This window comes from Miniopterus natalensis, chromosome 2, assembly GCF_054644295.1.
Source record: "Miniopterus natalensis isolate mMinNat1 chromosome 2, mMinNat1.hap1, whole genome shotgun sequence".
Classification (NCBI taxonomy): Eukaryota; Metazoa; Chordata; class Mammalia; order Chiroptera; family Miniopteridae; genus Miniopterus; species Miniopterus natalensis.
In genome coordinates, this window is record NC_142082.1 from 124425042 (window position 1) to 124441284 (window position 16243).

At 34.6% G+C, this 16243-nt stretch overlaps 1 non-coding gene across 1 annotated transcript; it reads right to left on the bottom strand.

Annotated features, from left to right (window-relative positions):
* Positions 1–14014: 14014 nt before the first annotated feature.
* Positions 14015–14115, bottom strand: LOC148093803 (small nucleolar RNA SNORA28). Its single transcript, XR_015714142.1, has one exon. It is a non-coding gene; the product is annotated as a small nucleolar RNA SNORA28 (small nucleolar RNA).
* Between the last annotated feature and the right edge of the window lie 2128 nt (positions 14116–16243).

The window sequence follows — 16243 nt, forward strand, 5'->3', positions numbered from 1 at the left end:
CCTGGGTTGCAGGTTGGACCTATGTGTCTCTCTCACATTGATGTTTCTCTCTTTCTCTTTCTCTCTCTCCCCCTCACCCCTCCCTCTTTTCCACTCTCTCTAAAGATCAAAGGAAAAAATATCCTCGGGTGAAGATTCACTATATGTTAGCTTTCCATTACTTTTGAAAAACATGTATACCTACCTGGCCAGTGTGGCTCAGTTGACTGAGGGTTGTTCCATATACCAGGATATTGCTGGTTCAATTCCCAGGCAGGGCACATGCCCCAGTGGGCTCAATCCCCAGTGTGGTGCACACAGGAAGCAGCAGACCATTTCCACCTCTCTCTCCCTCTCCCTCTTCTCTCTGAAATCAATAAAAACATATTTAAAAAATGTATACCTGTTAATTAACCTATGCCTACAGAAATATCACATCCTCTCTGAGAACTAAATATCATAAGAGATCCTGTCTCTTTTGTTCCCTAACATATAGTGTCTAGCACATATAACTCAATAAAGACCTGTTTTAGAAATAAATTTATTAGGAAAAAAACCTAGGAATCTTAGGAATCTGCCCCATACAGTATTAGTAATACAATTGGTATGATGCCCATGATAAAAGTACAAGACAAATAATAAAGTTATTGAATGACAATAAATATCATCTCTCCTCCACTTCAAGTCCTAGTCCTCTGAAGGTCTGTTGTTCAAGTTTTTGTTTTAGTTCCTATGGATGTTAAAACAATTCTAATTAAGATTGCGTTCACCATCGGTTTTGATGTCATCAGTCTCTATGCTTTGAAAGATTGCGAAGTTCCTTGCCTTACACTAGTTTGTACATCTGTATACTTCCTGAAGTTTTGTTTCTTATGATACTAATTTTTTTTATTTTTTTCTGGCATTTAACTTTATTTATTCTTACATCTCTATTTCTTGTTATTCCAAATTTAAATAGATTTTTTTTTCCCCCTCGTCTCTGCTTCATAAAATGAGGAAATTATCGCCCTGGTACTGCTTTTTGCTAGTTCTCTAGTCCCAGAGTTTCCTTTGCTGTGCCTTTCATTGTACAGTATGAAGGTATGTTAGTTCTCTGTGGTGACTACTCCATTTTCACCCTTATAAACACTTTTTTTTTTTTTTTTTAATTACAATGTGATTCTGTTTAGATTTTGCAAATGGAGGCATTTAAAGGGAGGAAAAAGGGATATGATGTATTTTTTGCTTCTGGTGGTCAGCATGGTATATTTTTTTCCCACCTTTTACTTTTAACTGGCCCGTGTTTTAATACTTAAAATTCATTTTTCTAGTTGAAAACAAATGTTTGTATCTTGTTTTTTATGCAGTGTGATAAATTTCCTCCTCTAATTACAGTAATTGGTCTATTTATATTTAACATAGTTATTGATATGACTGAGATGTAACCTACCACCTTTCATTTATTTAGTTTTGTGCCATATGCATGTTTTGTTCCTCATTTATTTGGATGAATTTACAATTTGGGGGGATTTTATTTGGAATGTGTTGCTTAATGTCTAGATATTTGGCACATTCCAGATCTCTTTTAAGTATTATTTTCTAGTTTCATCTTGTAATCAAAGAGCATACTTTGAACAATTTCAGGGTTTTTTAAATTGAGAATTTGAAAACAGTTGTGTTTAATGTTAGTGGGTGACATGTTCTGTAAATATCTACAGAATATCTACATGTTCTGTAAATCCCCCACCCACCCTCTTTCTCTCTCTCTTATTAGGACTATTTTTCTCTTTAATGCCTTTTAAGTCTTCTGTAGTTTTACTGATTTTCTGTCTGCTTGTTCAATCTAATTCCAAGAGAAGAGTGCTGAAAACTCAGACAATGATTGCCCCCTTCTTTAATATTCCACATCCACATAGGTTATACCACTTGATATTGCTACAGTGGTCACTGAGTCCCTGGTCATTTTTATCCAGTGTTTCCTTGGGAGGGGTCCGGTTCAGTTTACAGCCCTCTGGAGTTTCACTCCATGCATGTGCAATTTAGTAGTTGTGGTTGTTAATTTTATATGTCAGCTTGTTTAAGCTATAGAACCCAGTTATTTAATCAAACACTAATTTAAGTTTTTCTGTGAAGGTATTTTGTAAATGTAGCTAATATCCACGATCTGTTGATTTTATGTAAAAGAAATTACAATTGATAATGTGGGTAGGCCTCATCCAACCATTTTGGGGGCCTTAAGAGCAAAACCTGAATTTTTCTGAAGTAGAAATTCTATCTTGAGACTGAGGCATCAACTCCTACTTTAGTTTCCAGCCTGTCAGCATGCCCTACAGTTTTCAGACTTGCCAGCCCCCAGGTAATGAGAGCCAATTCATAAATTTCTTAAGTTCTCTCTGTCTGTCTCTCTGTCTGTCTCTGTCTACCGTCTATCTGTTTCTCTCTTTGTCTCTGTCTCTCTCTCCTATTGTTTCTGTTTCTTTGGAGACCCTTGACTGATAATCAATAAAAACTCAAGGGGCTGGGGCATGGGAATTTCTGAAACTTTCTCTCTATGCAACTTTTTTTCTCTGGAATCTGCCCTGAAGTTTATAGCTGCCTCAGCATCCATGAAATCCAGGCTCTGCCTCCTCAGTTAAACAGGATAGCACACTCAGACCCTCCCTGTTTTTTTTGTTTTTTCTGGGCAGAATTCTGGGGCAATCATAGCGTTCATTTCATTTATTTCTCTTCTTTCAATGATCATGGCCCAGCACTACCAGTTGTCCAGTGACTTAAAGAATATGTTTCATACATTTTGTCCATTTTTCTGGTTAGGATAGGACTTTTGGCTGGTATTAATTTTACATGGCTACTTTTACATTTGATACCTAAGCCCTTATCTCTTTTTGTATAGTTTTTTGCACACTTAGGTCCTGCCTTACCTCTTTCTGATGTTATTTCCATAGTTACAAAAATTCATCTAATTTTTTGGAGCTTGTCAATAAAGTACTACAGTTTATCACATCTAAATTTTCTAATGATGCTACTTACGAGGAAATTTCACCTTCCTATAGATATTACATTCCTTTATTGAGAGGCATAAAATAAATTTTTATGCCTTAAATAAATTAAATAAATTTTTTCACTTGTTAAATAATTTGGATGGAAACATGGCAGGAATAATTGGCTCAACCTGACTCTGCTACTATTTCTGTGAATTTAAATATGGGTTTAAACATCCTGGTCTCTTTCTTTGACAAAATGAATTGGTATACTGGGTTGTCACCAGGGTTTTCAGCTTTAAATTTCTAAAAATCTAGTTTTCTATTTCATATACCTAATTATGTAGAAATCATATATAAGGAATTTTGGTCAGAGGAGAAATGATTCAATTAGGTGAGACAGGCAGTGACTGGCAGGGGGCTAAAATGGAGCTCAGTGGTGTAAACTAACAATAGATGGACCGAGCCATTGTTATACAAACCACCTGTGATTAACTTCATCTCTACCCCACGTTTGTCCATAATTTATACCATGGGGAAGACATTGCTCAACTTGTTGGCCTTTGAATTCTTTGTGAACTTTATCTGGTAGTTTATTCTTCATTTAGTCAACTCTTTCTCTTGCCATAGTCACACCTCAGAACCCCAATCTTTTATACTGCTTTACTCTGAAACCATAACAAACATTATGCTAGCTCAACAACATCTTCAATTTTTTAATTTTCCTTCTCAGTTATTATTTTTTGTTTTTCTTTTCCCCTCCCTTAAGTTATTACTAAAGCAACTGTTCTCCTTATATCTTGTTTCTTCCCATATTTTCTTGTTGGGTCTTTCCCCTCCATGTCACATTCCAAAATTATCCAGTGAACCCAGTGCCTGGAAGACTATAATGCTGGCTTTCTTCGTGTCTGCACTCAGATTGTTGGGCCTTGATGGATGAGCATCACAATATCTGACAGGATGATAGGACTAATCATTTATAATCACCAGCATCAGTGAGCCTTTTGACTACTTGGTCAATCAATTACTTAAATATATTTTTTTGGCTTTGTGTAACTTCCCATTTCTCTCATCACACTCTATCCTCAGCAGAAACTCAAACTTTCTTTTCAGAGAGAAAAGAGGAAATATCAATAAAGAATTATCTCAAATTCCCACTACCAATCTAAAAAACACCTTTCTATTCTTTCACCCCTTTCTATTCTTTCCTCTTTGTCACAAAACTGGAGCTGTCACTCTTCTTTTTGAAAATCAAATTTTAAATTGTCCTTTAACTATTTCATTTCCCTTCCTTTATATCCAGCATCTTTAACTTTTCAACTATACTATACCTCCCATATGTATTTGTACATATTAAAAATAGTCCAATATGAACAAAAAAGTACTGTTTTTGAAGACACATTCAACTTCAGCTATAATTCTATTTGCTACCTTTTACAGTCTCTCTAAAGAAGTTTCTAAAATATTTATTTCTATTTCATCATCTCTCATTTGTACACCAACAATTTAACTGAAACCACCTTGGCAAATTCCACTTCTTGCTTAACCTCTCAACACCCTTCTGAATACATGACACCCTTATCAAATCACTGTTTCCTCTTCAAATTTGATCTTACTTTATCCAAGTATTTTTTCTGCTTTTTAGGTTTCTTCCAGTGGTCTATATCATCTTTAAATATTAGATTTCCCCATGCCTTATTCTTCAACTCTATTTTCAATTTACACTTCCCCTCATGTATTACTGTGGCTTGCCAAAGCCTACAACTAAGTATTTCTAATACATTTTTTGTTTCAAATGTACCTATCTATCATCTATCATCTATCGTCTATCAATCTATCTATCTATCTATCTATCTATCTATCTATCTATCTATCTATCTATCTATCTATCTATATCTATTTATCTATCTATCTATCTATCATCTATCATCTATCTATCTAATCTATCTATCTATCTATCTATCTATCATCTATCTATCTATATCTATCTATCTATATCTATCTATCTATCTATCTATCATCTATCTATCATCTATCTATCTATCATCTATCATCTATCTATCTATCTATCTATCTATCTATCTATCATCATCATCTATCATCTATCTATCATCTATCATCATCATCTATCTATCTATCACCTATCTATCTATCATCTATCTATCTATCATCTATCTATCTATCATCCATCTATCTATCTATCTATCTATCTATCTATCTATCTATCTATCTATCATCTATCTATCTATCTATCTATCTATCTATCTATCTATCATCTATCTATCTATCTATCTATCTATCTATCTATCTATCTATCATCTATCATCATCATCTATCTATCTATCACCTATCTATCTATCACCTATCTATCTATCTATCTATCTATCTATCTATCTATCTATCTATCTATCATCTATCTATCTATCTATCATCTATCTATCTATCTATCTATCTATCTATCTATCTATCTATCTATCTATCTATCTATCATCTATCTATCTATCTATCATCTATCTATCTATCTATCATCTATCTATCATCTATCTATCTATCTATCTATCTATCTATCTATCTATCTATCTATCTTCATCATCATCATCATCATCATCTATCTATCATCTATCTATCTATCATCTATCTATCTATCTATCTATCTATCTATCTATCTATCTATCTATCATCTATCTATCTATTATCTATCTATCTATCTATCTATCTATCATCTATCTATCATCATCATCATCTATTATCTATCTATCTATCTATCTATCTATCTATCTATCATCTATCTATCATCTATCTATCTATCATCTATCTATCTATCATCTATCTATCATCTATCTATCTATCTATCTATCTATCTATCTATCTATCTATCTATCTATCTATCTATCATCTATCTATCTATCTATCTATCTATCTATCTATCTATCTATCTATATCTATCTATCATCTATCATCTATCTATCTATCTATCTATCTATCATCTATCTATCTATCTATCTATCTATCTATCTATCTATCATCTATCTATCTATCTATCTATCTATCATCTATCTATCTATCTATCTATCTATCTATCTATCTATCTATCTATCTATCATCTATCATCATCATCTATCTATATCATCATCTACCTATCATCTATCTATCTATATCTATCATCATCTATCACCTATCATCATCTATCTATATCTATCGTCTATCTATCCATATCTATCACCTATCATCTATTATCATCTCTCATCTATCTATATCACAATTTAAACCAAAAAGCAAAATGCCTATCAATCTGGACCTACTGTGCATTTCCCTCAAGTTCCCTGATGTGTGAACTTCTTCTAGATAGCACCCTTGTTCTCTCTCTAACCTCTCCATCACTTCTTGCCATTAGAAGGAGTTATCTGATGGATTCTTGAAAAAAAGAGCAGAGTGTGCTTAGTTCTTTCTTTGCTGCATTGTACTTATCCCTTCAATATGCTGTCTTTTTATTTGGTCTTATGGTATACTCAATTGTTCTAGTCAGAAAGATAGAAGTTGATTTTGTCTTCCTTTTTCTTTCTCCCTTCATCTCCACATATCCAACTAAACCTCTACTGCTCCAAACTTGCTGTCACCCTTCTACTTCTGCCTTCCTAGCTCTCTCTTCCGGCTACTGCAATAACATTCTAACTGGTTTTCCCCTATTACTTCTTGCACCCAATACAGTTCCTATTAATCTTTTTAAATGCATATTTATTTATGTCACCACATCACATAAAAATCTTTTAATATTAATAGCTATCTATAGTAAAAAATCCAAACTTCTTAATCTGCCTAAAAAGTGATGTATGATTGAGTTCCTGTACTTGCCTGTTTTAGTGGCTACCTTCCAGCTTGTTCCTTGAGAATTAGTAGTAGGATCCTTCTCTAAATTCTTTAATATGTTATGTATTTTTACAAACTCAGGATTTTTATGCATCCTGCTTTTTCTATTTGGAACAATCTCTACCTTCTTCATTTGTATCTATTTATCTAGATAATGCCCACTATTCTTTCAGATTTCAAGTCTTCTATCACCAAAACAGATTAGGTAAACCTGTTGCATGTTTTATTGCATTCTGCATTTTTCACAGAACATAGTGGCAATTGTATCTTTTTTCAATCCCATATTGGACTCGCCAACATATTGAGACACTCAGTGAGTATTTGCTTAATATATGAGGTGACAAAAAAGAAGTAAGAATTTTACAACAAGCTAGGGTATGAGGAAGGCCAGGAAGGAGAGTGTGGAAATGGGAATGGTTATTTTGCATCTGGTAGAATATGAGAGAATTATGAATATTAGTGGGCTTGAAAAACAAAATTTAGTTTTGTGATATTGATGAAAAAGGGACTACATACAAGAATAACCAAAAGTAATCTCATAGGGTGACCTGATTATAAATTCCTAAGTAGGCAGATCATGATCGGTAGTCACACTCCAGGCCTATAAAAGGTTTATCTTTGCATTAGCAAGCCCTGCCAATTCTTTTGTGCATCCAGCTTACCACACCTTTGAAATAGCAGAAGTAATCCTCTTTCCCAGACCCCTCAAAAGAATAACTACCCTCCAGTGAGCACATAATCTTGTCAATCATCCTGTAACCTAATCACAGATATTTCCCCACCTTGAGGCCTTGCTTTCTCCCACCCTCGTATAATCTTCACCTTTCTCCCTTAATTTCAAAAGTATAAAAGAACTGCAAAAGTGTAATTCTTGAGTAGTTGATATCTTACTTCTCAGCATGCCATCAGTTTGGCTCAAATAAACTCTTAAAAAAGTTCTCTATAGGTTTGGATGTTTGGACTTTAACAGTGATGACTGAAGCATTTCAATGATGTAAAATCATGTCATTTTCTTTTCAGATTATTGAAGTTATAAAGTTAAATATAATAATAGTATACCATCTTATTACATAATAAAGCCATTATTTTGTATCTAAAGTACTTTCTTTGACTCAATAGAATAACTATAATGAGTATTATATAAAGGTGACTATTTGTAGTTAGGTCTGAAAAATAACCTGAGTTCTAAGGAAGAACAATACTGATTAATACACTGCATTTTGTATTTACTTTTGAAGCACTATAATATCAATCTAAATGTCAATTTATGCCTTAGTGTGTATTGTCATTGTATAAAAGCATTGATATACATCACTGTTGAGAAAGGCAACCAAGGGCATGCCTTTGATTTTATGTTAATCTACTCAAGCAAATATCTCAAAACAAAACATATTAAAGTAGAACATTTTGGCTATCTTCCCTACCACGTTTTACATTTATTCGTTTTTCCTTGTCTGTTCCTAATGCTTTCTTATCTTTTGAATAATCATTACTACTACTACTATTACTACTATTTCTCCTGTTCCTGATAATGTATGTCAATGTTGAGCTCTTACGTCTCAGTGCATTTTTACAGAAGCTTTAAGAGGCAGGTCTTGGGCTACTATTACGAACCCCCTTTTCCACAAGAGGAAAGTGAACAGGGAGGTTATGTGATTTGACCAAGATCTCATAGCCAGTAGAGGCGGCAGTGGTTTACAAACTCAGCAATGTGGCTACTGAGCCCACGCCTTTTAGCACTAATTTGTAATCCTCAGGCCACTGTAATCCTGGCTATACAATCATTTGTTCTAGTCCCACTTCCGGAGTCAGTCCTGATGGGGCTATAGCAAGAGCTGAGCTCTGTGTGACAGGAGGAGCACTTGACTTTGACTGCAGCACACCTAAGGGCAAAGTACAAATCTATCCTACTCTCTTCGCTTCAGGAGAGCCAGTGAGCTTCCCTGAGGCGCTCTCCATGCCAAATAAGAAGGAAGAATAATGTCAAATCTATCTAGCCCACTGCTTTATCCTCAAGTAACAATGAAAGAATTAATAGAAAAGTTTTTGTAAATGATTATATAAATTTAAGCAATATTAAGATATCATGGCATTTTTCTGTGATAATGTAGAGTGGGAGCTGGGATACATACCTGTTTGAGACATAACTTAAAACCTTGTGATTATTCATTAGCCTCCAAATCTCAGTTTTATCATGTGTAAAACGAAAATGAAAATTACTACCCTTAGAAGTTAAGGTATTTTAGGTTTTTGTAAGGTGGCCTACATATGGTGGGATACATATGTTAATTTCCCAGTGAATGTGAGTTCTCCAGTGCCTTTCCCCACTGTCCCAGCTAGTAGGACTCAATGAATTTTGGGTCATTGAATCCTACTACCTTTTTATATTTGTTTAGTTTGGATCATTGAATACTACTTCCTTTTTATATTTGTTTAGTTTTTCCAATTCCTTTCTATCCCTTAGGCCCTGGATCCTGTTTTCTTTTAGCCAAATAACAGTTTTTCTCCTTTGTAATTTTGACAAAATCAAAGTGGACTGACTTTTTTTCATGGTTCTTACCGTATCATTCTTCCCGATTACACAGCTCCGCTTCATCAATTCTCTTTTGGACTATGATTCAACCCTGAATCTTTGCCCCCTGTTAGTGGCTCTGCATTGCTCTCTTGTTTGTGTGTGAGCGAGTTTGCCAATTTTAAAGAAACTTGTATTTTCTAGGACATGACTATCATCTTATTTTTGACCTATGCATAGTACAGACAGACTGCAATTATGTCACCATTTTCCCTTTACATAATTTAAATATTTAGTGTCCCCATGTATCGTATTCCGAAACTCCCACTGACCTAGCGTGTTTACTAATTTAGGTCCTTCTAATGTGTTGAGAAACTCCCAGGATGCTTCTTTCTCAGTTTATTCTGCAGCCACAGCAGTGGTCGTCCCAGAGGAAACAGCCTTGAATGTGGAAGTGTTTCCTGGGAGGGCGCCCCATGCTCCTCTTGGTGCACGCTTCTCACTTGGGCATAACTCTGTCATGTTCCTGTTGTAGAGTTTTTCCAGCTCTTTCTACTGGTGAAAACATTTTTCTTTTTAGAAATATAATTTGTCATCTATTCAATTAACAATTTGGTGCAATTTTTGAGAAAATTCTGTCATCTTTTTTGTTGACCAAGACTTGAGATTTCTTCTATCCCTCTGTACACTTTGCTGTCAAAGGTTTTCAGCAGGCAGCTTGCCCTGTGACCTGTATTCTCTTATGGAATTAAGAAGGGATGTTGATTTTCACTTCATTGAGCCTTTTTTTTTCTTGTGAGGATGGAAGTGATGACTTCCAAGCTCCATACATGCCACACTTCAGAACAGTTTGTTCCTTTAGATTGGTAGGTAACATTTATTGTATGGATGTACCTTAGTTTGTTTAACTATGCACCTGTTGAAGGATATCTGGGCTGTTTCTAGCTTTTGGTTATTAAAAAAAATAAAATAAATAAATGTGCTATAAACATACAGATTTTTTGTGAATGTAAGTTTTAATTTCTCTGAGATAAATGCCTAGAAGTGCAATTATTAGGTCTTATGGTAGTTGAGTGTTTAGTATTGAAAACAATAAAAAAATTGCAAACACTTTTCAAGAATTGCCGTGCCATTTTACGTTCTCAGCAGCAATGTGTGAGTGATGGGGTTTCTCCACATCCTCACCAGGATTTGGTGGTTTTATGGTTTTTAGCCATTCTGTTCTGTTTTGGTAATATCAGTTTTGATTTGCATTTTCATAATGGCTCATGATATTAGCATGCTTTATATGTTTATTTGCTATCTATGTATGTTCTTCAATGAATTGTTTCTTCATGTCCTTAGCCCATTTGGTAATTACATTGTTTGTTTGTTTTTAGTGTTTACACTGAGATTTCTTTATATATTCTCGATATGAGTTCCTTGTCAGATGTGTTTGCAGGTCTCCCAGTCTAGCTTGTCTTTTCATCCTCTTGATAAGGTCTCCTCAGAGCAAATCTCATTTTGAGGGGCTCCAGTTTATCAGTTTTCCTACAGTGGAATGCTTTTGGTGTCAGGTAGAAGAAAACTTTGCTTAGCCCTAGATCCCCCAAATTTTCTATTTCTGGGTTCTCTACTCTGATCCACTGGCATGTGTCTATGATTATGCCATTCTGCACTACCTTGATTACTTTAGTTCTGTAATAGGCCTTAGTAGCAGGCAGTTATACTTTTTTCTTTATTGTTCTTTGTCAAGATTGTTTATAATCTTTTTAAGTTATAAAAAGTAATATGTGAAGGCACACTAGTAAAATATTTCAAAGGATAGATTCATGTGTTTCTTGGGAGTATATTTTGGTAATTTTTAGAGAAAAATTTCCCTTTTCAATCACACAGGAGGGTATATATTGGTTTCCCAGATGTGTATCCTTCCTGATGAGCTTAACACTAATGCTTAGTTATACCTGATAGCTCAAAGGTCCATTGCTTTACATCTTTTAACTGAAAAGACTTAAAGGAAAATTTGGCCCTGGGTGGAATTCTTCTCAAATTGTAGTGGGAGATTTTGATGATTTTGACAGGACCATGTTGCTTTGCTTCTATCACAACAACTCAAGGTGGCTAGAAGCCTAATCTTTTGTGTGGTATGACTAGGGAGACACTAGGGATCAGTTTTGAAAAAGCAGCCTTTTGTGCACAGTTATTCACAGACAGACAGAGGATTAGCCTTATCCCTACATGTTTAGTTTTTCTGGTGTCAGAAAGGCTCATGTTAAGCTGATATTGCCCACAAAAATTTAGAGATAAAGTGATTAAGCAGAAATGTCCATGAGCTATTACTTCCAGGACGGTATCAAGATATTCTACACAGGAAATCCTTGATGCTAGGAAATGGGCTTTTTTTAGTTGATTGCAAGCTGGAAGTGTGCTTTACTGTCTAAGGGGGATTAAAATGCCCCTCTACTGATCCATCTTCAGAACTCTTTGGCAGGAAGATTGGTTCATCAAGGGGTGCTGCAGCCTAGAGTAGGCAGAATTTTGTATAGTGGATGTTGGAGGAAAGTAGCACCTTCTATGACAGTAATTTGGAGAGATTTTATGGAAAAATAATGGTTTCAATAAAAGTCCAAATATATTACCTCTGCTATATCATTGAGCTTGACAAGCAGCATATAAAAAGGCAGGGAAATATGCAGTAGAGCAGAAAGTGATATAAAAATGATATCAAGAAACTTAAATCTTAATTATTTCTGCTAAATAATTTGTAGACAGAAATAAACTTTAGGAAGTATCAGCTTGACCCACATTACCCCGAGTGGAATACTAATGTAAAATAGCCAATAAAATGGAATGTCATTGGCCTTTATCATTTTACCACCCAGAATCCTCCCTCCACCATTTTATTTAGGGAGATAATTCTCTCCTCATTTAAATCATGGGGTTCTGGTAGAGATATTTGATCACAGTGCTCTTTTCCTTGACCACAGGGGTGACTCAGTTAACCCAACGATAGACTTTCAGCCTGTAGCCATGACAATTGATTTTGTTATGGTCTCATGTCTTATGTTTATCAGACTCATTTACTAAGACTTCCCTTCTGAATACTCGGAGTCAGCATGCTAGTGTTAGGGATAGTAAACCAGAAAAAATGGTAGAAGGAGATAAGATTCTTTAGACTTATTTTTCCCTGAGATCAGTTATATCCTATTTTTTTTCAGTTGGTCAGCTGGTAATAAGTGTTTTTAAATTTGTGTTTTTGCTTATTTATTCATTCAATTTTTAAAATAAAATATTTTATAAAGATTAGTTTTAGGTTTACAATAAAATTGAGAGGACGGTACAAAGATTTTCCATGTACTCCCTGTTCCCACACATGCCTAACCTTCCCAATTATCAACATCATTCATCAGAATAGTCCATTTTTTCACTACATAGACACATGATAATCACCCAAAGTCCATAGTTTACCTTAGGGTTCAGTCTTGATGTTGTGCATCCTATGGGTATGAACAAATGTATAATGACACATATCCACTGTGATAATATCATAAGGAGTATTTTCACTGCAGTTTCCATAGTTTTGCCTTTTCCAGAATGTCATATAGTTGGAATCATACAGTAAGTAGGTAGACTTTCAGACTGGCATTTTTTCACTTAGTAACATGCATTCAAGCTCCCTCCATGGATTTTTATTGCTTGATAGCTAATTTCTTAGTTCTGGAGAATAATCCATTGTCTTTATGTATCACAGTTTGTATAATTATTCACCTCTTGAAAGGTACCTTCTTTGCTTCAAAAATTCTGAAATTATATATAAAGTTGCCATAAACGTGTGTGCAGAGTTTAGTGAGACATACGCTTTTAAGTCCTTTGGAATACCAAGGAATGCAACTGTTGGATGGTCTGGTGAGACCGTATTTAGTTTTGTAAGAAACCACCAAACCATCCTGCAAAGTGGTTGAGCCATTTTGCGTTGTCATTGACAATGTCTGAGAGGTCCTGTTGCTCCACATGCCCAGTGTTATGCATTTGAGAGTCTAGTAGGTAGGTGGTAGTGTCTCATTGTTGCTTTGATTTGCATTTCTTCAATAAAACATGATGTAGAGCATCTTTTCATATGCTTATGTGCCATCTGCATATTTTCTTTGGTGAGATGTCTGTTTAGTTTGTTTACCAAACCTTTAATAGGATTACTTGTTGTTGTTCATTGTGAAGAATTCTTTATATATTTTGGGTGGTGGTTCTTTATCAGATATATCTTTTACAAATATTTTCTCCCAGACTGTGGTTTGTCTTCAAATTCCCTTGATTTTTTAAAAATTTTAATGAGATCCAGTTTGTTAATTAGTTCTTTCATGTATCATGTCTCTGGTGCTGTATATAAAAAGGCATCATCATATCTCAGCTCATCTAGGTCATTTGAGGTCTTTTTGTTTTATATTATCTTCTAGTAGTTTTATAGTTTTGCATTTTACATTTAGGTCTATCATCCATTTTGAGTTAATTTCTGTGAAAAGTGTGAGGTCTGTGTCTAGATTTCATTTTACCTGTTGGCGTCCTCTTGTTCGAGCACTATTTGTTTGAGAGACTATCTTTGCTGCATTACATTACGTTTGCTCCTTTGCCAAAAATTAGTTGATTATATTTATGGGGGTACTATTTCTCTATTCTGTTCCATTAACTTATTTGTCTATTTTTTTCTTTGTCTTTTTAAAATACTGTTTAAGTCTATATAATGGCTTGTCTCAAAGGAGAGAGTACTGGAATAGGTTAGACTTTGTTGCTATAGCAAGTTCAAATTGTGTCAGACAGTTGTTTTTTTAAGATTTTTAAATTGATTTTTAGAGAGAGCAGAAGGGAGAGGGAGGCAGAGAGAGAGAGAAACATTGATGTGAGGTTGATACATCTATCTGCTGCCTCTTGCATGTCCCCTACCAGGGATCAAGCCTGCAACCCAGGCATGTGCCCTGACTGGGAATTGAACTGGCAACCTTTTGGGGCCCAAAACAACAACCAACCAACTGAGCCATCCCAGCCAGGGCTGTCTGACAGTGTTGATCATCTGCCACAGCGTGTTGTTTGCAATTGGTCTATTCTTTTACCGGTATCACATTGTCTTGATTACTGTAGCTTTATAGAAAGTCCTGCAGTTGGGTAGCATCTTATACCTAAGTGTTTCAGTTTTGGAGGTGCTAATGTAAATAGTGTTGTGTTTCTAATTTCAAATTCCATTTGTTCATTGTGGTATACAGGAAACTAATTGTCTTTTGAATAGAATCTTGTATCCTGCAAACTTGCTATAGTCACTTATTAGATCCAGAAGGTTTTCTATTGATTCTTTTAGATTTTCTACATAAATAATCATATTATCTGGGAGCAGACAGTTTTAGGTATTCCTTCCCAATCTGTATACCTTTTCTTTTCATTTTTCTTCTTTCCTTGTCTTGCTTCATTGAATTAGCTAGGAATCCCAGTAGGGTGTTGAAAAAAAGTGATCAAAGAGGACATCCTTGCTATTTACTTGATCTTAGTGGGAAAGCTCTAAGTTTTTCACCATTAAGTATGAGGTTTGCTGTAGGTTTTTAAAATAGTCTTTAATAAGTTGGGAAATTTCCCCTTTGCTCTGAATTACTGATAGTTCTTATCATGAAAGGATGTAGGATTGTGTCAAATGTTTTTTCTGCATCTATTGATGTGATCATGTGGTTTTTCACTTTTAGTCTGTTGTTATAATAAATTCCATTAATGGATTTTCAATTGTTGAACCAGCCTTGCATACCTAGGATAAATCCTATGTAATCATGGTAGATTAATTGCTTTAATCATTTGTGGATTTGATTTGCAAATATTTTATTGAGGATTTTAGCATCTATGTTCATGAGAGATACTAGTCTTTAGGTTTTTGTTGTTGTTTTTAACAATGTCTTTGTATGGCCTCAAACAATGAGACAGGAAGTATTCACTCTGTTTCTATCCTCTGAAATAGATTGTAGAGAGTTGGTATCATTTCTTTCTTAAATGTTTGATAAAATTTAGTGAACCCCTCTGGGCCTGGTGCTTTTTGTTTTAGCAAGTGATTAATTATTGAAAGAATTTCTTTAGTAGATATAGACATATTCACATTTTTTCTTCTTGTGTGTGAGTTCGGGAAGGTTGTATCTTTAAGGAATTGGTCTTTTTCATCTAGGTTATAAAATTTCTAGTCATAGAACTACTCATAGTATTTACTTATCAGACTTTCAATTTCTATCACATCTGTAGAGATGTCTCCTCTTTTATTTCTGATATTAGTAATTTGTGTCCACGTTTTTTTTCTTAATTAGCCTAACTAGAGGCTGATGTGTTTTATTGATCTTTTCAAAGAAATAGCTTTTGGTTTTGCTGGTTTTCTCTAATGCTTTTCTTTTTTCAATTTTATTGGTTTATACTCTACTTTTTATTTTTCTTATTATGCTTACTTTGAATTTAATTTGTTGCTCCATTTCTTGTTTCCTGAGGGAATTAGAGCAAGCAAAATCAGTTTTTGACACATTAAACATTAAAAAGGCAAAGATAAGCCCCCCTAAAAAAGAGCAAAGATATTATTGCAAATGTAAAGGACAAGAGAAATGACATACAGGCACATATATATGTACGTCAAATATAGGACATAATGCATACATATGTTCAATTGTAATGCAATGGTATTTCCATATTTAAAAAAAGGAAAAGTACAGTAAAAAATGACATACATGCATATATTTGTATATGTATTTGGTAAATATTGAGTGAATAGATTTCCATTATTAAAAGTGAACTATTGCTCTAGCAGGCTTTGCTCAGTGGTTAGAGCATCGGCCCTTGAACTGAAGGGTCCCAGATTTGATTCTGGCCAAGGGCACCTACCTTGATTGCAGGTTCAATCCCAGACCCTGGTCAGGAAGCGTGTGGGAGGCAATTAATCAAT